The following is a 25,570-nucleotide window of genomic DNA, read 5'->3' as shown; positions in this document are numbered from 1 at the left end:
CCCTCTTTGGCAGGTGGATTCCTTACCATCGCTCCACCTGGCAAGTTCATATGGGGTCAGATACATCATATCAAGCCAGGGCTTTAATGTAGTTGGCCGTTACTTTGGCAGTCCTGTCCTATACCCCATGAGAGGGCATGCTTTACAGAGATGCTGTTCCTCAACTTGGGTTCCAGAATGAGAAATATGAAACAAACCTGAACTTAACTAGCACTGTAAGTAGAGTTGGTACAGCTGACCTGGTGACTCATGAGTAAGAAATAAAGGCTAGTTATAAGCCATGGAGACTTTTGGGGGAAGTGGGGGAGGGCACTGCTTATTATGCAGTCTTTCTACATCAATGACTTTCTTTTTTGTTTTCTTTTCCCATACTTTCTATAACAGCAAAATTGTTAATGGTTTCAACAAAATTGTATAACATCTCTAGTTAAAAAAAAAAAGCTATGTGGACAGGTGTACTTCCTGCCCAGAAAGGAAAATACAGTACAAAATAACTTAATTTGGGATCCTTTCTCACTCTCAGTCTGAAATAGCAAATAAGCTTATTGTACATCATTATATTAGAATCTCTGACAACTAAAAATGAAACAAAATTCTTGCTTCCAGTTTGAATGTCAGCATTTTTTGAATACATTATAGCTACCATGTTCAATGAGACTTTAACCACATGTATTACAAAAATGAAGATACAGATTGAGAAAAGACACTAGGCATCTGTAGCACAGCACAAAAGTTATCTTTGTTCCTTACACCAAAGGAACTATGGCAGACTAAAATACATGAAGCACTTGAAGACGATGTAATTGGAAAAGAAAGCAAAGTAAGAACTCTGACACTAAGAACAGAGACAGGATATCATGCCAGTAATTAAAGTATGGAAAAGTAACTTTTATGAGGAGAGACATTACAGTGGAAAGGACTTTTATTTGTCCTTTTCATGCACCATAAGAGACAAAAAGCGTGACACACAAATCACTGCAGGTGAAGTACAAGTAAGCCTTTCTGCCAGATGGCTGTAAACAACTCTCAGAACCATGAGAGTCAAACACAGAATCTCACCCCGCAAAATATGGGAGCTTTCTTTTGTTTTTTTGTTGCTGTGCCACAGGTAAACAATGTATACCCTAAAGCCACTGAAGGTAGTAAGATACTTACTAACAGATGTCAAGGAACATGGAATCCAAGATCCAGTGTTCCCTAATGTTTATAAATGCATCTCTTTACTATAATTCTGGGCGATTTTCAGGGAAAACACTTGAAATCTTATCTAGGCAAATGCTGTAGCACCATGTGTCAGTGTAAACAAATGTGGGCACAAAAGCTAGGAAAGATAGTGCATGTCAGCTATAAACACATCAGCGAATGAAACCAAAAGGTCTTATGCATTAGAGAGCATCTTAATAAATTCACAAGAAAAGAGCTGTAATAAACATATCCTGGAAAATTATAGTCCTGTTCTGAGCCTATAAAGTCAGGCATATGTGTAGAGTTTGAGTTTCTGAGACTTTCAGTTTGTCTCACTGAATCTTACTTTGCATTTATGCATCTCATTTGTGGATGTGTCTGTGAGTGCCATGAGGGCTGAGAGTAGATTAGACCTTATTCCTGTTTCTCTATGAAGTTCCTAATATCTGCCATATAAAATGAAATATACTTTCGCAAAAGAAAAGGTGGAAGGAAGTATGGGAAGAGTAAGGGAGGGAAGGAAGTAAAGACGGAAGGAGGGAAGAGAGGGAGTGAGGGAGGGAGGGAAAAAGGAAGGGAAGGAGGAAGAGAGGGAGAAAAGGCAGACATTGATCACTGGTAATGAGTCACTACAGCTGCTGGACCTTCATAGGTGGCCCTTTAATCTCCAGATAATCCCTTCCAGTTCAGTTGCTCAGTTGTGTCTGACTCTTTGCGACCCCATGGACTGCAGCATGCCAGACTTCCCTGTGTCCATCACCAACTCCTGGAGCTTGCTCAAACTCATGTCCATCGAGTCGGTGAAGCCATCAAACCATCTCATCCTCTTTGGTCCCCGTGTCCTCCTGCCTTCAGTCTTTCTCAGCATCAGGGTCTTTTCTAATGAAAATGAGAATCCTTTCCTCCAGTGTAGAAATGTTTCCTCCCCTTATTTTTCTCAATGGAACTGATGTGATAACATATCATAAAATAATAACTATATTCATTTATAACTTCTGAATGTGTGTTTAAAATGTTCCTTGAATGACTATAATGACTGGGAGTTTAAACTATGTTGCTTATTAAACTAGAACATGTGTGGATCTTAATTTTGTATTACTTGTAATTGTCAGTAAGAATATCATACTTGGGGTAACACCATTCCATTCCAGGGCTTAGGGATTTGCCAAAGAATGTATGTCAAAGAAGGTAGAAGGATAGCAGAAGAAATTAAGGTAGAAGTAAGTTAAGCTTGTGGACTCTGGACTCTGCTCTTGAAGCTTAGCCTTATATTTTATTATATGTATAATATTTGGCAAATTACATATTTTTTTAATGCTTCAGTTTCCCTATATTTCAACTAGTGATAACAGTACTTGTAGAAATTATTATTGGCTGTTTACAAATATTTGTTCTTCTCATTCTAGGAGAGATTGTTTTGAAGAAGTTCGGCATGGCCAGGTGACCAGGTTTGGTCAACAAAATATAAGTAGAAATGATGGCTGTCATTTCCAGTCAAAGCTTTTAAGAGTCTATGTGCTATTTGTCACTCCCTTTCTCCTTGTTACAGGGACCGAAGATATTCCAGACGGTAGAAGTGCTGTCATACTAAGTCTTTATGTGACAACCATATAAAGCACAATTTCTAGCTACAGGATATAAAGAATGAGCAAGAAATAAACCTTTACTGTATTAAGCACTGATGTTAGGGGGGCTACAGCTGTGTAACATAGCCCTGCCTGCTGACATGCTAACTTTCGTGAGTTGTATCAGTAAGCGAACTTAAAGAAGTAAACACACACAATGTCCTTAGAAAGCCTTCAAGCAGAGAGTTATCTATTATTCTTATTTAGACTGTTGCTACAGTGTAATGGTAAAACCATTGACTGTACTTTTGGCTTCATAACTTTGTTCACCTCCTCATTTGATGACAGTTTTATAGCATAATTTTCTATAGAGAGAATACAAAGGGAATTCAGTCTTGTCCTTGCCATGGTTGGTCAAGATTTGGTTTTATTATTAGTTTACAAAAAATTATTTCAGCTTCATAACTTTTTATAGGTTATATCATGTAAATTTTTATGATGGTTGCTAAATTTGGGAAAACCTATCCAGTTCAAAATATTAGCTGTTATAGGCAAACATGCTGTTTTCAGTACTATTCCAGATTTGTTTCCTACAAATAGGGATCCTGTTACATTCTGTTTCATGTAATACCCATTAAATGTGAGAAAAGTTGTGATGCTTTAAAAATTGTATACACTGCATTATCAAATATCTTTTTGACAGGAGAGATATTCTGTTTTGATTGGACCTTGATAAGAACTGGATCTTCTACTTATAATCTTATGTATCTGCCTTAAAAAAGGTAATCAGACCAGTTCCTGGCTCCCTCCCTTTCAAACCTTGTTTCTCCTTCACTGCTGACATTCTTTCAGGGTTGGGTACCTTAGGGCATGTTCAATCACCTTAATGTTTCTAGGCCTGCACCTTTGTATCATGCAGCGATTCAGCATGGTGGGTGGAGGGGTATTTCTGGAAACCATGCCTATAACATGTGGCTAGCAGTAACATTACTACACATGGAAACGACTCAGAAACACATGAATATATCCCTCTGAACTAAAAATAAATGTATCTCCAACTCAACTTTGTGGTAACTGAATTCTCAAAACGCTAGTGGTCACTCCAGCCCTGGGAGAAACATGACGGAGGACAAGTCCGTCAGAGTGGAGTCAGCAAACTGAACCAACTGCTATTAAAATATATTACCCCTGCAAAGCTTATAACAGATGATCATAATAACATGTTTCTGCAACTTTCCTTAGATTCTCACAAGAAGCCTTTAAATATTAAGCATTAACTTCATAGTAAATTTTCTTCTCTTCTTATGGATTAAATATTTGTTCTTATACTCGCTCATTCATTAACTGAGAAGTACTGAACCTTTAACATGCTTTGACCATATGAACACACATATAAAGCAGCACCCACTCTGAGATAGCATACATTTTCACAGAGAGGTGGACATGTATATAAAAATCAGTAAATCCAGGGAGTACCAGATACTCTTTGATATCAGTCCAATAAACATTCACTGAACTATTTCTGGTCTTCCCTGACAGCTCAGTTAGTAAAGAATCCTCCTGCAATGCAGGAGACCCCAGTTTGATTCCTGGGTTGGGAAGATCTGGTGGAGAAGGGATAGGCTACCCATTTCAGTATTCTGCCTGGATAATTCCATGAACTGTATAGTTCCATGGGGTAGCAAAGAGTCAGACATGAATGAGTAACTTTCACTCAGAGTATATCTTTTTTTTTTCCCTCCTGAGCAGAAGTAGGATTATGTTGGGCTTCCCTGGTGGCTCAGCAGTAAAGGGTCTGCCTGCAGTGCAGGAAACCTGGGTTCAATCCCTGGGTCAGGAATATCCCCTGGAGGAGGGCATGACAGCCCAATCCAGTATTCTTGCCTGGAAAATCCCACGGACAGAGGAGCCTGGCAGGCTATAGTCCATGGGGTCGCAAAAAGTCAGACATGACTGAGTGACTAAGCAGCAGCAGCAGGATTATGTTGGGCAACTCACCCTATTCTACAAAATCATATTCATAAAAGCATTGATGGTAGTCCTGTTTGCTTTGCCTGTGATTGACTCAGGAAGAGGCTTTGGCCAATGTAATGTGAGGGGAAGTCAGCTGAGGTGCTTCTGGGAATGCTTAGTGAACAACTCCTCTTCCTCCTCTATAAAGAAGCTGCAATGGGATGACTGGAACTGCGGCAGCTATACTGCAACCAGACAGAAAGCTACACTGACCATAGACGGGCAAAGCAGTAATATGGCAAGACATATGAGGCATTTTGTGGGGTTGGTGGGCAGCAAAATTAATCAACCCTAGGGCTAACTTATGCCTGGACTGAAAGTGCTTTAGGAAACTTAGAACTCAAAAAGAAAATTTTTAATAAACTAGAAGCTTCATATTAAATTGTCACAGGTTATTCTTTTGCCAGCTACTCTCCTCTCTGTAAAATTGCAGTTTTATTTCTCATTACTTGAATTCTGGTCCATGTATGAAAAGCAAATGAATACCTCAGAGGGTGATTTGATTATCCTTTTATAGTTACTACATCTGCACTAATGTATTGAGGGTTATTATGCTGTTTATTTTCTATAATTTTTCCCAATTAACAGTTATTACCAGGAGCTATCTTTGTTAAGTGAATGTTGCTGCATACATCAGAGAAAGTGTAGTGATATAATGTAGACAACTGCAGAAAAGGGCTTTTAATACAATGGTCAGGAACTAAAACATCACCTTAATGCAATTAAAACTGTACATGTTCACAAGAGCATGGTGTCAATAAAGGCCGAATTAACTGACATTAGGAGAATTACTCTTGCCTGGCAAATCCCATGGACGGAGGAGCCTGGTAGGCTGCAGTCCATGGGGTCGCTGGAGTCGGACATGACTGATCGACTTCCCTTTCACTTTTCACTTTCATGCATTGGAGAAGGACATGGCAAACCACTTCAGTGTTCTTGCCTGGAGAATCCCAGGGACGGGGGAACCTGGTGGGCTGCTGTCTCTGGGGTCGCACAGAGTCGGACACGACTGAAGTGACTTAGCAGCAGCAGCAGCGGCAGCAGCAGCAGGAGAATTAAGCTTAATTAAAAATTATAATTCAGAAGTATTCTAAGGCATCTTTTTTTCTTAAAGGAGAAACATTCTTCTAATGGTTTCTGACTAAAAATGTAGATTCAGAATAGAAATGATATCTGGGAAAATACTATAGAAGCTTCTATAAAATTTATAAGAATGCACTCAACATAGAAGGGAAGATTTTGCTGTTATTAAGATGTAGTCAGATTACAGCCAGCTGCTGACATTTGTTCCATCTGAGCTGAAGCTAGGTGGAACATCACCGTGTTTATAAATTCTTACAGTCCAATATGAGAGAACGCATTTTGTTTTGAACAAGTGAGTAGTGACAGACAAGCTGTCCATAGAGTATACAGATGACAGATCAAGAGGAAAATGAGCTCTGAGATAGTTTTACAGCATCCTTCACTGGAAAAATGGCCATGTGACATGTGTGCTGTGCACAGTGGGCTTCGGTATTAGTGTTCATGCTGCTGGAAAATGTATTGCTTGAACTAAATGCACCCTCTATTGAGCACAAATGATTCAACCACAATTTAATAGGGAGATCATTACTTCTGCAAAAGGATTTTCAAGACTAGCTGTGAGGAATCGAATCATTGTCTACAGAGGAAATGGAGATGTTACTTGCTCAGCATTGTAAAATTGTATGGCAACATAGACAGACATGGTCTATTATTTATGTCAATAAGTAGAAGGATAAATTTTTTAAAAAAGTGCATGCTTCAGTTGAGTTGTAAATACTAACACTTCTACTTAGCCTTATTAATCCCTGAGGATTACTTATTTTCCTTAAGACATCTTATTTTCAGCTTCCAATGGTACTCTGAAAAGCAATCTGTTGAGGGAATGGAGTTGAGATATTTCGCCATCATGTATTCCTTTCACCTGTTTAAAGTGATGGTTTTCATCACGTTGTTCCCCTTCCACTGACTGATCAGAGTTGTATAGGAGGACTGGCTAAGTGCCTTGTAGCCTACCAGGTGATCTAAGTAGTCTATATAAGAAGAGAAAGAATAGATTTAATTTAAATTATTGAATTAGATGGGCTGCCCAATATTAAGGAATGGGTATTGTGGCTGCTGCCAGTGTCTAATAGTCAGTGTGTGATGCTGCTCATGTCACATAATCAGTAATTCTAAACTTTCAACTTCTTGGCATACAAGTATTAAGCTGGACAGGCTTTCCATGATAGCTATGACAAACTTTATGGTTATTAGAGGCCAAATACATTTTAAAAGTTACATGTATCATACATTTTTGTTACAAAGGATTCAAATTATATAGAACTACACAGAATAAAACATATTAGCTCTTCTTCAGCTCTGTCCTAGTCAGTAACAAGGTTGAGCTTGGTATTACACCAACCTGCTTTAGCACATTTTTCTTTGTTTATAATGTAGTATTTAATTACAAACATACCAGTGCATCAGATGTTTGAGTAGCTTAAAGAGCCTGTACAAGTAACAGATTTATTAACTGAATAAACATACATAAATATATATAAAAATATTATGCTCAAAATTTATATCCCCAATATGCTTTTAATTTTTTCCCTTAACACTATGCTTTATAGATCTTTCCAAGTCAATCCATGAAAGTCAGCTTCACTATTTTTAATGTCTGTATAATATTTTATTGTGCAAATGTATAATTATTGATTCATTATTACTGTATTGGAGGATACTTCATTTGCATTCAATTTTCTCTATCATAAATAATGGTGCTTTCAGTATCCTGTGCATAAGTTTGTTCTCATGTGAAAGTATTTCTGTGGAAAAGAGTTCTAGTTGGCTAAAAGTTACAAATTGAAATTTTGCAATACTGCCAAATGCGCTTCAAAATAGGCTTATTAATTTATACTCCCACCAACAGTGTATGAGAGTACTTATTTGTACTTATCACTGCCAGCTCTGGATATCATAAATCTTTTTAATTTCTGCTAGTCCTATGCTTGAAAATACAATCTTATTTAGTTTTATTTTGCATTTTTCCAATTATTAGTGAGGTTGGGCAGCTTTTTATATGTTCACTGTCATTCGCATTTCATCTTCAGTGAATTGATTTTTCTCATTTTTTTCCCTATCTGACTATTTTTTATTATTGATCCATGAATCTGATGTCTTATCATTCTTGTCTTGACCTACTGACCTTTATTTTTTGTTAATCCTGATGTTGATTCTGTGTATTTCTTCTATGCATGTGTGTGATACAGCAGTTACAAAAAAAATACTTAATAGTTTTTCATTGTAAAAGTAAAAATACAAAGATTTTTAAAATTCCTTCTTGTCTTCTATTATTTAAAACACCTCAGAAAGCCAAATATTTGGAAACTGATAATAGACAAACAAACTATGATGCTATTAGCTCATGTCCTGGCATTTTTGTTCAAATGCTTACATCTGAAATAATTGAGAAGCTGGGGAACCCACCCATTTTTCACTTTTCACTTTATTTGGTGACTCATGAATTCAGTAACACTCAAGTACCTATACTGCACACACAGATATAAAAATAAATATGTTCTTTGATGCCTCCTTCAAGGAATTGAGAGTCTAACTAGAGAGAGATACACATACACAGTTGTTGAGAGATCCTAGGGTGTATGATCCGTGGCTGGGTGTGTCTACCTGGTACACTGTGGGCCTGGCGCTCCAGAAGTCTCCTTCTACAGGGCAAGTCTCTCAGAGAAAGCACAGTAAGAGAGAACAGAGTGAGCACTGTGAGCCAGACATGTTACTGAATCCTTAGATTGCAGAGAACAGATGTGGGTTGGAGTACATGTGCTTATGGCTGCAATTTCTTGGTTTCTTCCCACCATCGGGTTTATATTTGTCTGCAGATTTGAGCAGGGAGGGAGGAAGGGGAGCTGAAAGTCAAAACTGACAGAGGTATTTCATTAAAACCCTAAAAGACATAAAAAATATAAGACGTACTTTGGGAGCTCTGTGTAATCAAGTGTTGCTCTAAGAAAGTAAAAGTGACTTCTCTAACCATTTCATGACAGAACATCATGCAACAACACTTACTGAAACAGGTTCCCTGAAAATAAATTGCCAGTGTAAGGCAAGCAAAACATTTAGGGTCAAATACTTTGGGTCACAAAGGGTTAAACAAATGTTTTAATGTTGAGCCTTCTAAGAAACTTTTATAAGCTGATGTCCCTTGGTGAATTAATAACACAGAAATGCAAACTCAAAATAACTTAAGAACAGGCCACCTTTGGGGTTATCCCAGGAAAACATTTCTCAAAGAAAGATGCTTTGTCATATTGAGGGGTCTGGTACCTCTATGTACATCCACAGATGCCCCTCTATTCACGTTCTAGATAAGATCAAGGTAAAATCCAAAATAGCTAAGGTTATTTACTCTTAGGTATATTTAAAAGCAAATGATTGACTGGGGACTGAATTAAACATTTAATTATATTCCAGTTAATGACTCTTTCATTAAGCATGTGCCGTATTATAGTACATTAATCAGGCATGAGATACTTAGAGTTACTTTTAACAGCTTCCTGCAACCTTGTTTACCATGCCCACTAGTACCACAGAATGCATTTCGCATATTAGAAGTCATGATTTATTGGTTTAGGCACTTTGTATACTACTACACACAGAATTCCATGATTATCTTGTAGTTCATAGAAAAGACCTGACAGTGTGTTACTAAGCCTTGCACATTCCAAATTGCCACTGAAATGAAGAAAAAGGCTAAATAATAGATTAATTGCTAAAAATCTTAGAAGTAGTGGGGGCAAGAGATGTAAGAGCTAGGCAAATTCCTTTCTGAGAGTTGATAGGGTAAAGGATACAAAATATGTGTTAAAAGCATATTAAGGTAACTATCAGTAGAAAACCTCTAACTCACCAATGAATTACAAATAAACAGAGTTATTTGACTAATGCAGAAAAACTATGAAAATAGGAAAAGGTAGATTGGAAAAATAAGATGACAGAAGTAACACTAAGCATATCAGTTATAATAAATGAAGATGTGTTAAATTATTTATTAAAAGATACAGACTCTCAGATTGAGTCTCATGCATACATGTATGTACACACTCACCTAACTGGCTATTTGCAAGACAATAATCCAAAATAAAATGACCCATTAAGATTAAATACAAAAAGTACAAAAATATTCCACATCAATCAAAACAGAAGTGTAATCAGGATCTGTACTATTCATATTAACAAGAATGAAAGTAATAGTTATAAAATTTTGTATATAAAATAGCCAACATCAAAATACATAAAGCAAAATGATTAGAATGCCGGGAGAAACAGAACAAAGTTATATGGAAGATTTTACTTCTTTCAGTTTAAATGCTAAGCTTTTAGGTCAAATACTAGTAAAGGGGCAATTGAATCACCACCCTGGATTCTTTACCTCCATAGCAGGAGAGAAGCATGTTCCCTTTTCCTTGGCCCTCATTTTCCAACAGAAATGTAATGTGACCCATTTGTATAATTTGACGTTTTCTAACAGGCACATTAAAAACAGAGTAAAAAGGTTAAATTAAAATGTTTTACTTAATCCAATATATTTAAATATTATTTCAACATATAATTGATATAAAATATTAATGAGAGATTTCACTTTTTTCATTCTATGGAATCTGGTTTGTATCTTACACATACAACACTTCTCAATTTGGATGCTAAATTTTCATAACAATGCTTGATCTCCATTTAAATTCTATAAAATATATGACTGAAACCACAGAATTACATACTCAAGCTTTTCAAAACCTTCTGAGATTTTTCAGAAGACTAGAACGAGCATCAATTTTTAAATCAAAATTAATTAAAATCAAATATAATAAAAAATCAGTTTCTCAATCACACAAGTCACATTTCAGTGTTCAGGAGATACATATGTCAAGTGGCTACCACTTCAGATGGCAAAACGCTAGGTAACGTTTCTGTTCTCCTGATGATTATTCCATATCATATCCTTCTTAAACCACTAACATTTCCTACCTCATCCTCAGTTATAACTGATTATATTTCTAACATGCTTGAGAAAATAGTTATCCTGAAGAGAACTTCAATAAACTGGCATGATCACATCCGGACCCATGTACTCTATTTTCTTTCCAGTACTCGAGATGAACAGTTCTTACTCCTAATCTAAAATCAGTCCTTCCTCTTGTGCATTATATTCTATTCTCAAGGACATAATTTCAGGAAATCTGACTGCCCTGTTTCTCTAGAGAGAAAAGTCATACCATACTATGATCTTAAAAATGTTCTACTGTCTTAATTTCTTTTTCCAGCTTGTGTCCCGTTTCTCTGCTTCTTTCTATAGAACTTCTCAAAAATTATCTATACATCCTGGCCTCAATGTTTCTCCCCTCATTTTCCTTTATATTCATTCCAGTCAAACCTTTACCTTCACTGTTAACACTGAAACTACTATTTCAAAGACATCAGTGGCCTCCTTTTTGTTAAATCAAATGGTCAACTCTCACATCCTCTCCCTTGATATTAATATATCCTTTCTCCTTAAAATACCCTTCACTTTTATCCCTGGACATCATGTATTCTTCACTTTTCTTCTACCTTGATGATTATTTCCTCTCATTATTCTCCTCATCCTCTTCCCAACGTCTTAGCTCAGACTGACCCAGGACTCTTCTCATATTTGGCAATTTCATCCAGTCTCATGGCTTTAAATATCACTGATATGCCAGTGACTTGCAAATGTGTATCCCCAGCCTGAATTTCTTCCCTCACTTCTAGCCTTATATACATCTTGCACTCAACATCTTTCCTTGGTTATATCAGTTCAGTTCAGTTCAGTTCAGTCGCTCAGTCGTGTCCGACTCTTTGCAACCCCATGAGTCGCAGCGCGCCCGTCCTCCCTGTCCATCACCAACTCCCAGAGTTCACTCAAACTCACGTCCATTGAGTCCGTGATGCCATCCAGCCATCTCATCCTCTGTTGTCCCCTTTTCCTCTTGCCCCCAATCCCTCTCAGCATCAGAGTCTTTTCCAATGAGTCAACTCTTCGCATGAGGTGGCCAAAGTACTGGAGTTTCAGCTTTAGCATCATTCCTTCCAAAGAACACCCAGGGCTGATCTACTTTAGAATGGACTGGTTGGATCTCCTTGCAGTCCAAGGGACTCTCAAGAGTCTTCTCCAACACCAGAGTTCAAAATCATCAATTCTTTGGAGCTCAGCTTTCTTCACAGTCCAACTCTCACATCCATACATGACTACTGGAAAAACCATAGCCTTGACTAGATGGACCTTTGTTGGCAAAGTAATGTCTCTGCTTTTTAATATGCTATCTAGGCTGGTTATATAACTGGCACATAAAACTTAACATATCTAAAATCAAGTATTTTTTTCCCCTAAGTGCTTTTCCATGTATTCTTCCCTTCTGGGTAGCCTAGGAAACCTTAGAATTTTCCTTTTACCTTTAAATTAAAAAAATAAAATCATGTCTAGTGCAACAAGAATGCTGTTAGCTGTGTCTTAAGAATACACCCAGAATCACCCAGAATTGGATCACTTCTAATCACTTCCGTTTTTTTCTTTTTACTCTTGCATACATTTTAGAATTTTGTAAGGTGGCCATTCTTTTACCTTTTAAGTCAAAAGATGACAGGATGACATCCAGTACAGTAGTTTACTTCTGATTTAAGATTTAATTTATCTATGTAAGCATTCCTGAAGTTCAATGAAAAAATTTGATGTAATATATCAGGGTTTGTTCTTTAATAAGGTATATAGATACATATTCAGAAATTAGAGAACAAATGTTTTGGATAAGGTTATAACTCTATTGTATCATAAAGTGAATTTCAAAGTTATGCTAATAAAGTTATAATTTGGTTTTCTAGGTTCCAAAACAAGAGTTATGCTATGTAGATTCTTTGGGTTGTCACTTTCCACTGGGTCTTTGTTACTCTTTAAACTTCCCATTCAAGGCCTGTGCAGTTTGTTTAACCATAAAACTGGAATTGAAGCAGGTCTCTGATTGCTTTCTGCTGTTCTCCTTGTGAATTAAATGTATAACAGTGTATTGCTATTTCTTTTGCAGTTTGTCTGCTGCAAAGCACAGGCCCCAGAGATGTGATTTTCATCAGAATGGGAGAGAGAATCCCCATTTGGCTATATATACTGATATATTAGAATCCTGCAAGGTTTTACTTATTTATTTATTTTTTAAATTTTATCTTATTTTTAAACTTTACAATATTGTATTAGTTTTGCCAAATATCGAAATGAATCCATCACAGGTATACCTGCGTTCTCCATCCTGAACCCTCCACCCTCCTCCCTCCCCTACCCTCCCTCTGGGTCATCCCAGTGCACCAGCCCCAAGCATCCAGTACCGTGCATCGAACCTGGACTGGTGACTCGTTTCATACATGATATTATACATGTTTCAATGCTATTCTCCCAAATCTCCCCACCCTCTCCCTCTCCCACAGAGTCCATAAGACTGATCTATACATCGGTGTCTCTTTTGCTGTCTTGTACACAGGGTTATTGTTACCATCTTTCTAAATTCCATATATATGCGTTAGTATACTGTATTGGTGTTTTTCTTTCTGGCTTACTTCACTCTGTATAATAGGTTCCAGTTTCATCCATCTCATTAGAACTAATTCAAATGTATTCTTTTTAATGGCTGAGTAATACTCCATTGTGTATATGTACCACAGCTTTCTTATCCATTCATCTGCTGATGGGCATCTAGGTTGCTTCCATGTCCTGGCTATTAAAAATATGGAACGCTTCACGAATTTGCATGTCATCCTTGCGCAGGGGCCATGCTAATCTTCTCTGTATCGTTCCAATTTTAGTATATGTGCTGCCGAAGCGAGCACTCCTGCAAGGTTTTAATTGCTCATGTAATCTCACCCTGAATTCCTAATCTCACCCCGAATTCCTAATCACACGCCACTTCCTAGCTGAGAATACCTGGTGAAGTGAGTAAAAAACGGGTTTGTGTCATAGCCTTCAAATAGAGAAGGATGGGGAAGGATGGAGAACCACAGCGCAAGGTTGTGGTTAAGAAATGTGCTTTAGATGACAGCAGTGAATAATAAACAGAGTGCCTGCTTCAGCAAATGGTTTTCCTGTCTCCTTTTAATTGAATCAGTCAGTTATTAGACTCAAATAACCATTTCCTAAAGTGGCTTCAATAAGTGGCTGCAGTACAGAGGCCATTGTACTGTACTTTTCAAGGACTTGATTCAAACTCTGTAATTAAATTTTCCTGATTCCTCTAAGTCACAGGGCTACCACATGTGCAGAGCAGAAGCTGGTCCTGTCTAGAGAAAATGTGTTTTCATCCTCTTTAGGAGAAAGGCAGAATATGGGTTTATTAATTAATAAAATGAGTAGATAAATTATTTTATTGTCTAAAAGGAAAATTATTTTGTATAGCCAGAAGTACCCAAATATTCTTGAAAACTGCAGGCTCAAATGGATAAAAATGAACTGCTGAAAAGAAGTACATTGCAACCATTCTTGGCTGAGTGTGTTATGAAGCATTAGCAAGCAAGCTGGAGTGGATCAATACAGCCTTATTAAAATCCTTAGGTGGGTAGTAGAATCGAGACAATATGTTCACTTGGTTGGAATGCAGTTTCAGATACTTAGAAAAGAAACACAGTGCTGTTAATATGCTTCCATTACCACTCACATAGGCATTATTTCTTGGGCGATGAATCACTACCTAATCATCTAGTTTTTTTTTTTTTTTTCCGGTCAAGTGTTACAGTTAGCTTTTAGTGTTATAAGTTAGCTTCTCTCTGTTTTTCTACCTTCACATCATTTTAAGTATAGGTCTTTCTTACAAAATGTCACTCTTTTCTTTGGAATATTTAAGACTTTTGGAAAGCTATTCCACACTACTACTACATAAGTTATATTATTTAAGTCAAGGGTAAAATATATGCTTAATACTAGACAGAGTTATAATTAAAAATTATTGCAGAAAGCAAGATGCAGTTTTTGTTAGAGACATGGTATTCATGGTACTCATACTTCCCCATGTGCTCAGAAGTACAAGTCTGGAGCAAAGAAATTCTTAAGGAGATGGACTTGGTCAATGGCCCAGCCTATAGAGGCCTGTGGAATAAGGTTTATCCTGATTTGGGGGCTTTTTGTTTGGAAAACTTGTTCTGAAGTCCTCATATTGTGGTAAACCCACCCTTACATGTAACCTAGAGTGGAACTAATAGTCTTAACCTGATCCTAACCTGTTTTCTACCAAATTAGGTTAGGCTGCTAGCAAGACATCCCAAAACTCAACTGGAGAAACACAGAAAAGGCTCATATTTCAATAACTACTAATTCAGCTCATCTTCCATCAGTACAAAGTGAATGGGGATGTTATCCCTTCAAAGTAATGGTTTCATCTCCTCTCCTCCCCTGCTATGTCTGCAATTGGTTGGACTATTCATGCCACTCTCCTTCCTAGGTCTCTTCCTTCTCTTTCTCCCTCTTCCTGTCTCTGTTCTTCCTTTCTACCCTCCAGCTTTTTTTCATATTGAGGCTACTGAAATAATACCTCAGAAATGAGTCTTTACAAACCAAATGCTTGCAAGTCTGACTTTAAAGAGAAGAAAAACTAGAGATAAGGAAGTAGTGTGAAGATAATTGATGTTTAAAGATTTTTCATAATTTAAAAAGAGAATTATCCACAGAATTCTGTTAATAGCTAGTCTCCTTCAGGACTTTTTTTTAATGGTCAGATGTGCAGACATTTGGTTTAGAGAGTCAGCTCCACACACTTCTACTATAAGTTCAGGGAAATTTTAGCTGGTGAAGTTTCCATTTCCTTTTCACTACCCAGATCATTTTCACTTTGGAATGCAAATGAATCAAAGCTGAGGTTCCAATATGAAAAATCCATTTCAGCAAAATCAATTTAAAGGAAAAATATTTAGTTTAGTTTTTTAGAGTAAGGAATAAGTTTCTGCTCTCACGTGACCCTGAGAGAAGTCGCTTATATAAAATGGTAACAAAAACAATCTTAGCAGGATTTAAGGAGAACTCACTTTGACATGTTCAAAGGTATCTTTCCCCTCCTCTTTCATCATCCTTCCTATCAGGGGTTCCTTCTTCTCCCTTCCTCCTTCTTCCTAATTTCTTTTGATTCTTTCCTTTCTCCTTTCTTCTTTCCTGTCTTTTAAAAGCAAACAAACAAACAAAAACAGTAGGCTAGGGATGCAGCAGTACGTTTACACTCTCCTCCACGCATGTGTCTGTTTTGCCTCCTTGTGACCTTCACTATTTTCAATGACTATGCAATTCTTCTTTTCTACCTAAACTTCCTCTAATCATTCCCCTACTCCTCTCAACAGGTAAAAAGAATTATAGTAAATAAAGTGCTGGTCTTGAAAGCCAAAAACTCACCTAATTTGTAGAAATAAGAATAGTTTGGAACAAGGACTGCTAATAGCAAAACACTATTCAGAGCGAAGTTGCAGGGAGTAAAGTATGGGATTATCATTATAAAGGCAAAAACTATTCAGCAGAAAGTAGCACAGAGTCGGACACAACTGAAGTGACCTAGCAGTAGCAGCAGCAGCAGCAGCAGCAGCAGCATTCTTTAGACTTGGAAGTTGGAGTATTATTCGGTAGACCCACAAAAGCACTCTGGGTGATTTAAGAGGTAAGAATCAGAACTTGAAATTGGAATTGAAAAAGACTTATTATATAATTAATCCCTTTGACTAGGAAAGGAACAATACAATTTTGGAGCTAAATTTAATTGAGATTTAAGTAGATTCTTTGAAACTCTTCCATTTTTCCTCTGGAAAGCACTAAGAGCTCATCCTTTCAGGAGTAACGATGGACTGTATAATCCACTAGTGCATGGTATATCCTAAATCAAGTTCTCAGCAGCCACAGTGGGGCAGTCAAAGGTATTCTGACTGAAATGAGAATCTAAACAGCTTTGCAGTGTGCATAAGGAAGGAGGTTAAACCTTTTGGAAAGAAAATGATCAAAATTATAGCTTCTATTTCTACTCTTTTTTATTTTTGACATTGAAAATTTATTCTAGGATTTCATCTTTTAACCCAAGACTCCTGCAGCAATTTCTTAACAGTTCCTGCGCACAGTTTTAAAAAAGGATTAAATCATTTTGGCCTGAGTCTAAGGTATTTTAAAGTACTATCCTCCCTGCAAACAGTATCAAGATTATAGCAAGGAGACTAGATATTAAAGAATAATAAGGCAATGTGCAAATTAAGCATTTTACATTTGACTTCCATTGAGGACTTTGCCACCTAGGTAATCCAACTGAATAGGCTCTATAAATCCACACTTTCCAACACGTAGTTCTCATACACCAGTCAAGTAACAGCAGACTGAAGCAGGCTTTTTAAAAAAGGATTCCAGGGACTGAAAAAGAATTTATCTTACCAGCTTTTTCCTTAAGAAAGGAGGTCCACATGTCACCTGTCATTATTTCCTTTCTCTCCCCCTCCCACCTTGCCCCAGTCTTCAGGGACTGAATTGAAAGAGAGGGACAGACAATGACTGAATGGTGTGGCTACTTGAGAACTTGTTCCTAAACCCCATGTCTCCTGTTCTTAGCTGGCTTTCTGTTCACAGGAAGTTATTTATGCTATAGGTGGGCCAAGTTTACAATAAACCACATAGGTGGTATCATGTTTTTACAGAAGGGAGAACTGACTCTCAGTGATATTTTAAAAAATGTATGGTCAGTGACTGAGTTGACACCTCACAGGGGCCACCAAAGATTGTGAAAGGAACTAATACAGCCCACCCAGAAGATCTACAGTAATTTAAACTTAGGTGTTCTTAGAGGTCATCTAGGGGGCCATCCCACACCTCCTAGATCCGATGAGTGAAACCCTTGTTTGTGTAAGAGTTAGGAATCCTGAGCAGATGAACAGCAGAGTCTAGTAAAAAAACTCCGGGAAGCCTTCATGACATCTGTTTTGAAGAAGGAGATGGAAGTGTGTGTGGTGGTGGTATTTGGGATTGACAAAGGACCTCTGTGGATAGTGAGTATACTAGGGTGAAGTGAGTATGCTATGTGCTAAAATTCATAAAGCCATTAGGCTTTGCTGAAATCAAAGCGTATTTTTTTCCAAAGGTGTGAATCACCATGTTAAGCTGCTCATAAATTACTTGAAAGTGAGTGATCCAGGCTCTGTATGTTAGATGACCAGACAGCTGCTTACATGTAAGAATTTGCCATTGTGTAAGAAAGGTCTTAAAACTTGATATGCCTATAATCACATAGCAGTAATATCCCAGGAAACCAGAGTAAACCCCATGGAAAGAAATGTGCATAAGTGAAATACACATGAGAGATGGAAAGTAGACAAATCTCATTAGAGATGGCTAAATATTCTGTTTTCTATAGAAAACAGATATATCTGAGAAGAAAGATTGCCTTTGTCCCTTTTTAACTTTTCCCAATTTTGTCTAAGGATACCATCGATGGTATTTTGAAACCCTTATGGGAAGCAATTTTTTACCCTCCACTTAATTACCTGATATTGCAGCTATATTTTGATATTTTGTGTGGCTATTTAGCAATATATATTGTAATTTGTAATGATAAGTATGAAGAATTTTATTTCCCAGCAAATGAGTTGGGCTAGTGCTTTTGGTCCTTATTTGACTGGTAGATATTACAGCTAGTTTTTCATTATCTTTAGAAGGAATGGTCCTTCTGGGTAGGATATTTATTACACAGAAAACCCCAACTTCATTTCAATATGCCTAGAAACTCAGCCTTTTATCAAACTTGCTAACAAGTTGCAACAAATGAGTGATTTGTTCCCCAGAGAAATAGCCACAACACATTAAGAAGAAGGTGGAAGAAGCTAAAAGCTTGGATAATCCATCAGCTAGTTAATTCACACCTGAATAATTGAGAGTTTGCTTTACAGTTACTGAATATTTATGAAGATTCCACAATATGTTGAAAAGTAGATGCACCAAGTAAAAATAACCTAAATAAAACCAATATGCACATAGTTTATGTTTAATACAAATCTTGCTACCTGACTGGAACAGGAGAAATAGGATGTGCTTTCAAAGCTTAGTGTGTATAAGAACCATGAAGAGGGTGTGTCTGCTAAAACTGCAGATTTCTAGAGAAAGCGCAGTGATGCTCTTTGGGAATATGCATTTCTCTCATTTTATCCCAGATGATTCTGAAAGTGGGTGGTCTAGAGATCTCTTTTGGAGAAAATATCAATGTAGGTAGTGACAGGAAAATCTTATTTCCTAGGAGTCATAAGATAAGAAATCAGAGAGACATGGACCAACAAACTGAAGAAAGAGAAGAAGCCAAAGAGGAATGCCTATTAGCATAAAGGAGAGCATAGCCAAAAAGAGACAAAAAAAAGATAAAGGCAGATAATAGAATAATGGTACCATAAAAGATCTTAGTATCTTAGAGATTTGCTGTAATGCTGTGATGTCTGTGATTTAGTGTAAATTACTTAGTGTACCTTACACTGTAGATGTGATGACCAGTTGGAATTGGTCACTCACAGCTTTTTGGAATCTCACAGCTCAGTGATGGCTCACTAGCATTCTAAAAGGAAACCAGGACTCAGGAGGAGGTTGATACAACTAATTAAGCTATTTATGCTGGATCAAAAATAGAAGCTTTAATAATTAGCATGATAAACATCAGAAAAGGAATTCCATTTGTTAAATTAGTGAATGGTTGATTAGCATAATGGGTTTAGAAGCATATCCTCATTGATGAGACTAATGGCATTCAAGATATGTGTATTAGTTAAAATATTTTGGCAGTAACTTTCTTCTCTTAAATAATCAGAATATAGGAATGCAGAGAGGCCTATAGCTGGGCTGTCACATAAGGGATGGATTTAATCTCTTAATGCTCCATAAATTGTTGTGACACTTAATCTGAACATGTCTGACTGCCTGGGTTGTAAGGCTGTAGAATCCTGGCCCTCTGGATGTTGTTTTAGGCTTCTTCAAATTTTAAATATATATATATATATATATGTGTATATATACACATATATACACACACACACACACACACATATATTCCGCCCCCCCCCCAGGTGAGATGTTTAGGGATCCCTTATAAGAATGGAGAATTGGGACTTCATTATCTCACAGAACAAACTGTATGAATGTCTCGTTCCTGTTTGTTAATAAATATTGATATGTGAGGCAGAATTGTTCTGATTTGCTCTAATTTTAACTTGAAGCAAGTCTGTGGGGGTGGTTGCTCATTCTCATCACCTCAAATGTTTTGGTTGGTACAGCTATCTGCTAAAAGTGGTTATGAGTTGTCATGACCTAATTGGCAGAGACCAGTTCTCAAGACAAACATTTAAAAAAAAAACAAAAAAAAAATTTCTTGGGAGAGAAATTTGGTGAACCTGCTCTTGATTTTTCTCTTGTGAGAAAAATTTGATAAAGCAGCCAACAGTTTGTATGCTCTCCTCTGCAAGGCAAGTATATTTATTGTTCTGCTGTTTCTGTCCCAAGAAAATATGAAAGGGTCAACAGAAACTTGAATAGAAGTAATTTCCAAAGGCATATAACTTCTATGGTGTCACTCACTTCTCTAATTTGCTCCATAAAGAGCAAATAGGAGAAACTGGGAATAGCAGAATTTTGACCTTTCAGACATTGGTCTACTGTGCTCTCCAAAGAGCCATGATCTTCATGTTATTTAAGATCTTGCCTAGGCTATTCTCTACAAAAGATACCTAAAAAATTTTTGACTGTCTCAGTCCCTTCAATCTCCAAGTAATTGCTGGTAAAAAAAAAAAAAAAAAAGAATTAAAAGCTAATCATAAAACTCTAGTTGTGTGTTCCTTAATTTTTTTTGCTTAAGTATTTTAAAATGATCAGATGCTTTCAGCAGATATGCCTAGAAAAAAGTTATATCAGTTAATACCTTTCATATTTATTTATATACAGGCACTCTGACATGAAAATATTCAAATGTATTACATGAGAATTTATTTTGTTTCCTTATGGTATAAGTGAAACTGTAAATGAGAAAATGGAAATGTTGTATCTATATCTATGTGTCTATAGCAATATCATTCCCAATATGATACTGTATGAATTAAATTCAGAACATGTAACCCAACAGACTTCCATGTTGAATGGTAAACGTATCTATGAGGTCATTTCAAAATATTAGAGTCAAATTATGGAGAAGCAGATTAATTAAGCCACAGACGCTGTGAATGTTTAAGAATGGTATTCTAAAATCTCACACTTTCAATAAAAGTAAATGATTTAATTTGGGTATTCTGCCACTTTTACTGTTACATGATTTATTAGATAATGTTAACATGCAAAGTGCGAGATATCTATAAATAACTTTGTATACATTTGCCACAACTTGCCAGTTAATTATCATTTTGATATATGATAGTTCTGATTAATAAATCAGAAGGGAAACTCGATTATGAATGCATGCAATCAAACTTCATATGCAAGCCAAAATAAACCCGGCATTTGTAAGTCAGAAGAACCCATTAGGGAAACCAATATAGTCGTGTTCCAAGGCTACATTGTGTGGAAAATAATGCTCTCCTGTTTAATGGAAGAGAATGCTTAAGAGACAGACTACCTGGAGTAGTGCTTAAGACAACAGGACACTGAAGTAAAGGGCTCAAGTCAAAACAGAAATGACAATGTCTCCTACTCTTCACAGTTGAATTCAAGGAATATTTATTGAGTAACAAACTAAAGCCTCTTCTACAGAGGCCTGTTTTTAGATCAAGAAAAGACAATGAATAAATGCTTCTGACTTCAAATATAGGGGGTTTTTATGAGTTTAACTGTGTCTCTCCACAATTCCTTTGTTGCGGTTTTAACCCCAGTACTTTAACTTACCTGGGAATAGGGTTACTGCAGATGTATCTAGTTAAGATGAGGTCATACAGGACTAGGGTGAATCCCTAATTCAATATAGCTGACATTCGTACAGAAAAGAGAAGATGTGGACCCAGAGACATGCACACAAGGATAATGCATGTAAACGTGAAGGCCGAGATGGCATAATTCTTCTACAAGTCAAGGAACATCAAAGATGGCCAGCAAATCACCAGAAGCAAGGAGAGAGGCATGAAGCAGATTCTGTCTCAGCTCTCAGAAGTAACCAATCCTGCAGAGTCCCTGCTCTCAGATTTCAAGACTTCAGAACTGTGAAATAATAAATCCTGTTGTTCAAGTCACAAGGCTTGTGATATTTTGTTATGGCAGCCCTAGCTAACTAACACAGGGATAGACACTGCAAGGGAAAATACAGTCTCTATCTTCAAAGTGCCTACAAACAGCTGTTCTCATGGAAAAGTCTGTAGAGAAGTCTGTTGGCAGAGTTTTTTCACTTAAGTGGTAAAAGTCAGGAGCCGCAAAACAGAAGTAGGTAAAAGGGAAAACATATGTTACCCAGAGCTGAATTTTGATGAGGCTGAAGATGAAGGGGACAGATGATTCAAGGCATGAATGTGCCTTCTTAAAATAGTTGACCAAGAGCTCAGGGTTGGGAAGATCAGGGAACGAAAACCATGTGTAAATGTGTGTTGATGAGCTATGCCAAGAATAGGAAAAGTGGCATCAGTAGGAGAAGTGGAAGATTAAGTGGTTACAGAATTCTGTTTTAAGGACTTCTCTTTTAGCTCTAATTTGGGTGGACATACACTCTTTGAAGGACAAATGTGAGGATGCTGGACGTTTTTAACATGAAAATATATGTTTTACTATTAAAAAAGCATGTAGCATTTTCTTGTCAATCTTTAAAAAACTCTTTAAATTATTATAAAATATTTCAGACAAAAAATGTCACATAAAAACTAATACAAAGATTACTCACATATCCACTACCTGACTTTAAAAATGCAGTATTTCTGATACAGCTGAGCTCTTCCAGATCTCATTTGTTCCCCTAACTAGCATAGCCAATGGCTCGTACTCTGAACTTGCTGTTTATCATTCTCAAGCATTTCTTTTTGTATTTCTCCTGCAGAGTCATCCAGGTCAGAAGCAAGAATGCTGGAGTCTTTATACCTCTGCCTCCTTCAGTGGCCATTATTGGTCCAAGGCTGTCCCTGGTGGGATGTAAATCCCAAGTTGCTTCTCAGGTCTTTTTGCTGCAGGCAAAGTAGATGCCAGCAGTCTTTAGGACAGTCTTCTGACAAAGCCCCAGATGCTGACTGTTGGAGCAAAGGTGTAACTGAGCAGGACTCTATGGGGTTTTCCTGTGGGTAGACTGCTCCATGTCTTCTGCCTGACTCTTGTTTGTAGAAAAACTTTACCCTCCTTGGCCTTCCCTGAGTTCCAAAGAATACATTTAATCACAGAAGTGAGAAAATGAAGAAACAAACAAACAAAAAAGAGTCAAGCAGGACAAGAAAAATATACTTCAGCCATTAAATAAAGTTAAACACCTTTAGTTATTCTTCAAGGATCTTAATGACCTGGCTAACCACAATGGTGTGGTCACTCACTTAGAGCCAGACATCCAGGAGTGTGAAGTCAAGCAGGCCTTAGGAAGCAGTATTATGAACAAAGCTAGTGGAGGTGACTAAATTTCAGCTGAGCTAATTAAAATCCTAAAAGATGATGAGGTTAAAGTACTGCACTCAATACGCCAGAAAATTTGGAAAACTCAGCAGTGGCCACAGGATTGGAAAAAGTCAGTTTTCATTCTAATCCCAAAGAAGAGCAATGCCAAAGAATGTTCAAACTATCGCACAATTGCATTTATTTCACATGCTAGCAAGGTAATGCTCAAAATCCTTCAAGCTAGGCTTCAACAGTACATACTCTGAGAAATTACACATGTACAAGCTGGATTTTGAAAAGGCAGAGGACCCAGAGATCAAATTGCCAACATCCATTGGATCATAGAAAAAGCAAGAAAATCCCAGAAGAAAACATCTACTTCTGCTTCACTGACTATGGTAAAGACTTTGATTGTGTGGATCACTACAAACTGTGGAAAATTGTTACAGAGATGGGAATATCATACCACCTTCCCTGTCTCCTGAGAAATCTGTATGCAGGTCAAGAAGCAACAGTTAGAACTGGACATGGAACAATGGACTGGTTCAAAATTGGGAAAGGAGTACATCAAGGCTGTATATTGTCACCTTGCTTATTTAACTTACAAGCAGACTACATCAAGTGAAATGCTGGGTTGGAAGAAGCACAAGCTGGAATCAAGATTGCCTGGAGAAATATGAACAACCTCAGATATGCAGATGACATCATCCTTATGGCAGAAACCCAAGAGGAATTAAAGAACTTCTTGATGAAGGTGAAAGAGGAGAGTGAAAAAGTTGGCTTAAAACTTAACATTTAAAAAACAAACATCATGATATCCGGCCCCATCACTTTGTGGCAAATAGATGGGGAAACAATGGAAACAGTGATAGACTTTATTTTGGGGGGCTCCAAAATCACTGCAGATGGTGATTGCAGCCATGAAATTAAAAGAAACTTGTTTCTTGGAAGAAAAGCTATGACACACCTAGACAGCATATTAAAAAGCAGAGATATTACTTTGCTGACAAAGGTCTGTCTAGTCAAAGTTATGGTGTTTTCAGTAGTCATAGACAGATGTGAGTTGGACTCTAAAGAAGGCTGAGCACCAAAGAATTGATGCTTTTGAACTGTGGTGTTGTAGGAGACTCTTGTCCCTTGGATAGCAAAGAGATCAAGCCAGTTGATCCTAAAGTAAATCAACCCCAAATATTTATTAGAAGACCTGATGCTAAAGCTGAAGCTCCAATACTTTGACCATCTGATGCAAAAAGCTGATTCACTAGAAAAGACCCTGATGCTGGGGAAAATTGAGGGAATGAGAAGGGGGAGATAGAGGATGAGATGGTTGAATGGTATCATTGACTCAATGGGCATGAATTTAAGCAAACTCTTGGAGACAGTGAATGACAGGGAAGTCTAGCATGCTGCAGTCCATATGATCATGAAGAGTTGGCTGACAACTGAATAACAACAAGGGCTACAGATATTACTTTGAGCCATAACTTTTGGGTTGTTTTGCTGAAACCCCCACCAGATGGAAGAAGTTTACTGAATGCTGACCAAAAGCACAAAGACCCCACATGTATTGGAATCAGAGAGAGGATTGATGATATTGACTCCTGACTACCTTACTACCAACCAATCAGAAGAATGTCTATGAGCTGATCATACACCTCACAACACTCTCCCTTATTCTGACTTTAAAAACCATTCCCTAAAGCCACTGGTAGGTCTGAGTATGTTTTAGCATTAGCTTCCTGTACTCTTTGTTTGGCACCTGCAATAAACTCTGCATTTTCCTTCACCACAATCTGTGTCAGTATATCAACTTTACTGTAAGCAGGCAAATGGACCCAAGTTTGGTATGGTAACAAATGTATATTAGGAGCCTGGGTACATAACAATGGTAAAAGGAATAAGAAATACAGGAAGCACACTGTCAACATATACTACCTGTCCTATCACATAGATACATCATGATTTATTTTCTTGTTGGTGGATATTTAATTCAAGTGACTATTACAGTTTTTAAGAGTAGATGCTAAGAATGACATTAAAATAGACATTTTAAAGGCATCTTTAAGCATTCCCTAAATTTTTTTGTTTTTGAATTTAAGAAGTAAGTCTCTCATAAAGTCCTCCTCTATGAGAAATCAGCTGAAGAGGTAGAAGACTGTTTATTCAGTACTGTCAGAGATGAAGTGATCTGGGAAATGAACTAGAACTCTTTCTC

At 37.2% G+C, this 25,570-nt stretch overlaps 1 protein-coding gene and 1 non-coding gene across 5 annotated transcripts in view; both read right to left on the bottom strand.

Annotated features, from left to right (window-relative positions):
- EPHA6 (EPH receptor A6) overlaps window positions 1–25,570 on the bottom strand; it is a 1,019,792-nt gene that overhangs the window by 83,009 nt on the left and 911,213 nt on the right. The window lies entirely within an intron of this gene.
- Window positions 13,561–13,667, bottom strand: LOC113899795. The gene has a single exon (XR_003512989.1). It is a non-coding gene; the product is annotated as a U6 spliceosomal RNA (small nuclear RNA).

This window comes from Bos indicus x Bos taurus, chromosome 1 (genome assembly GCF_003369695.1).
Source record: "Bos indicus x Bos taurus breed Angus x Brahman F1 hybrid chromosome 1, Bos_hybrid_MaternalHap_v2.0, whole genome shotgun sequence".
Classification (NCBI taxonomy): Eukaryota; Metazoa; Chordata; class Mammalia; order Artiodactyla; family Bovidae; genus Bos; species Bos indicus x Bos taurus.
Note: the sequence above shows the minus strand (reverse complement) of the source record. Positions and strands in the feature narration are given on the sequence as shown.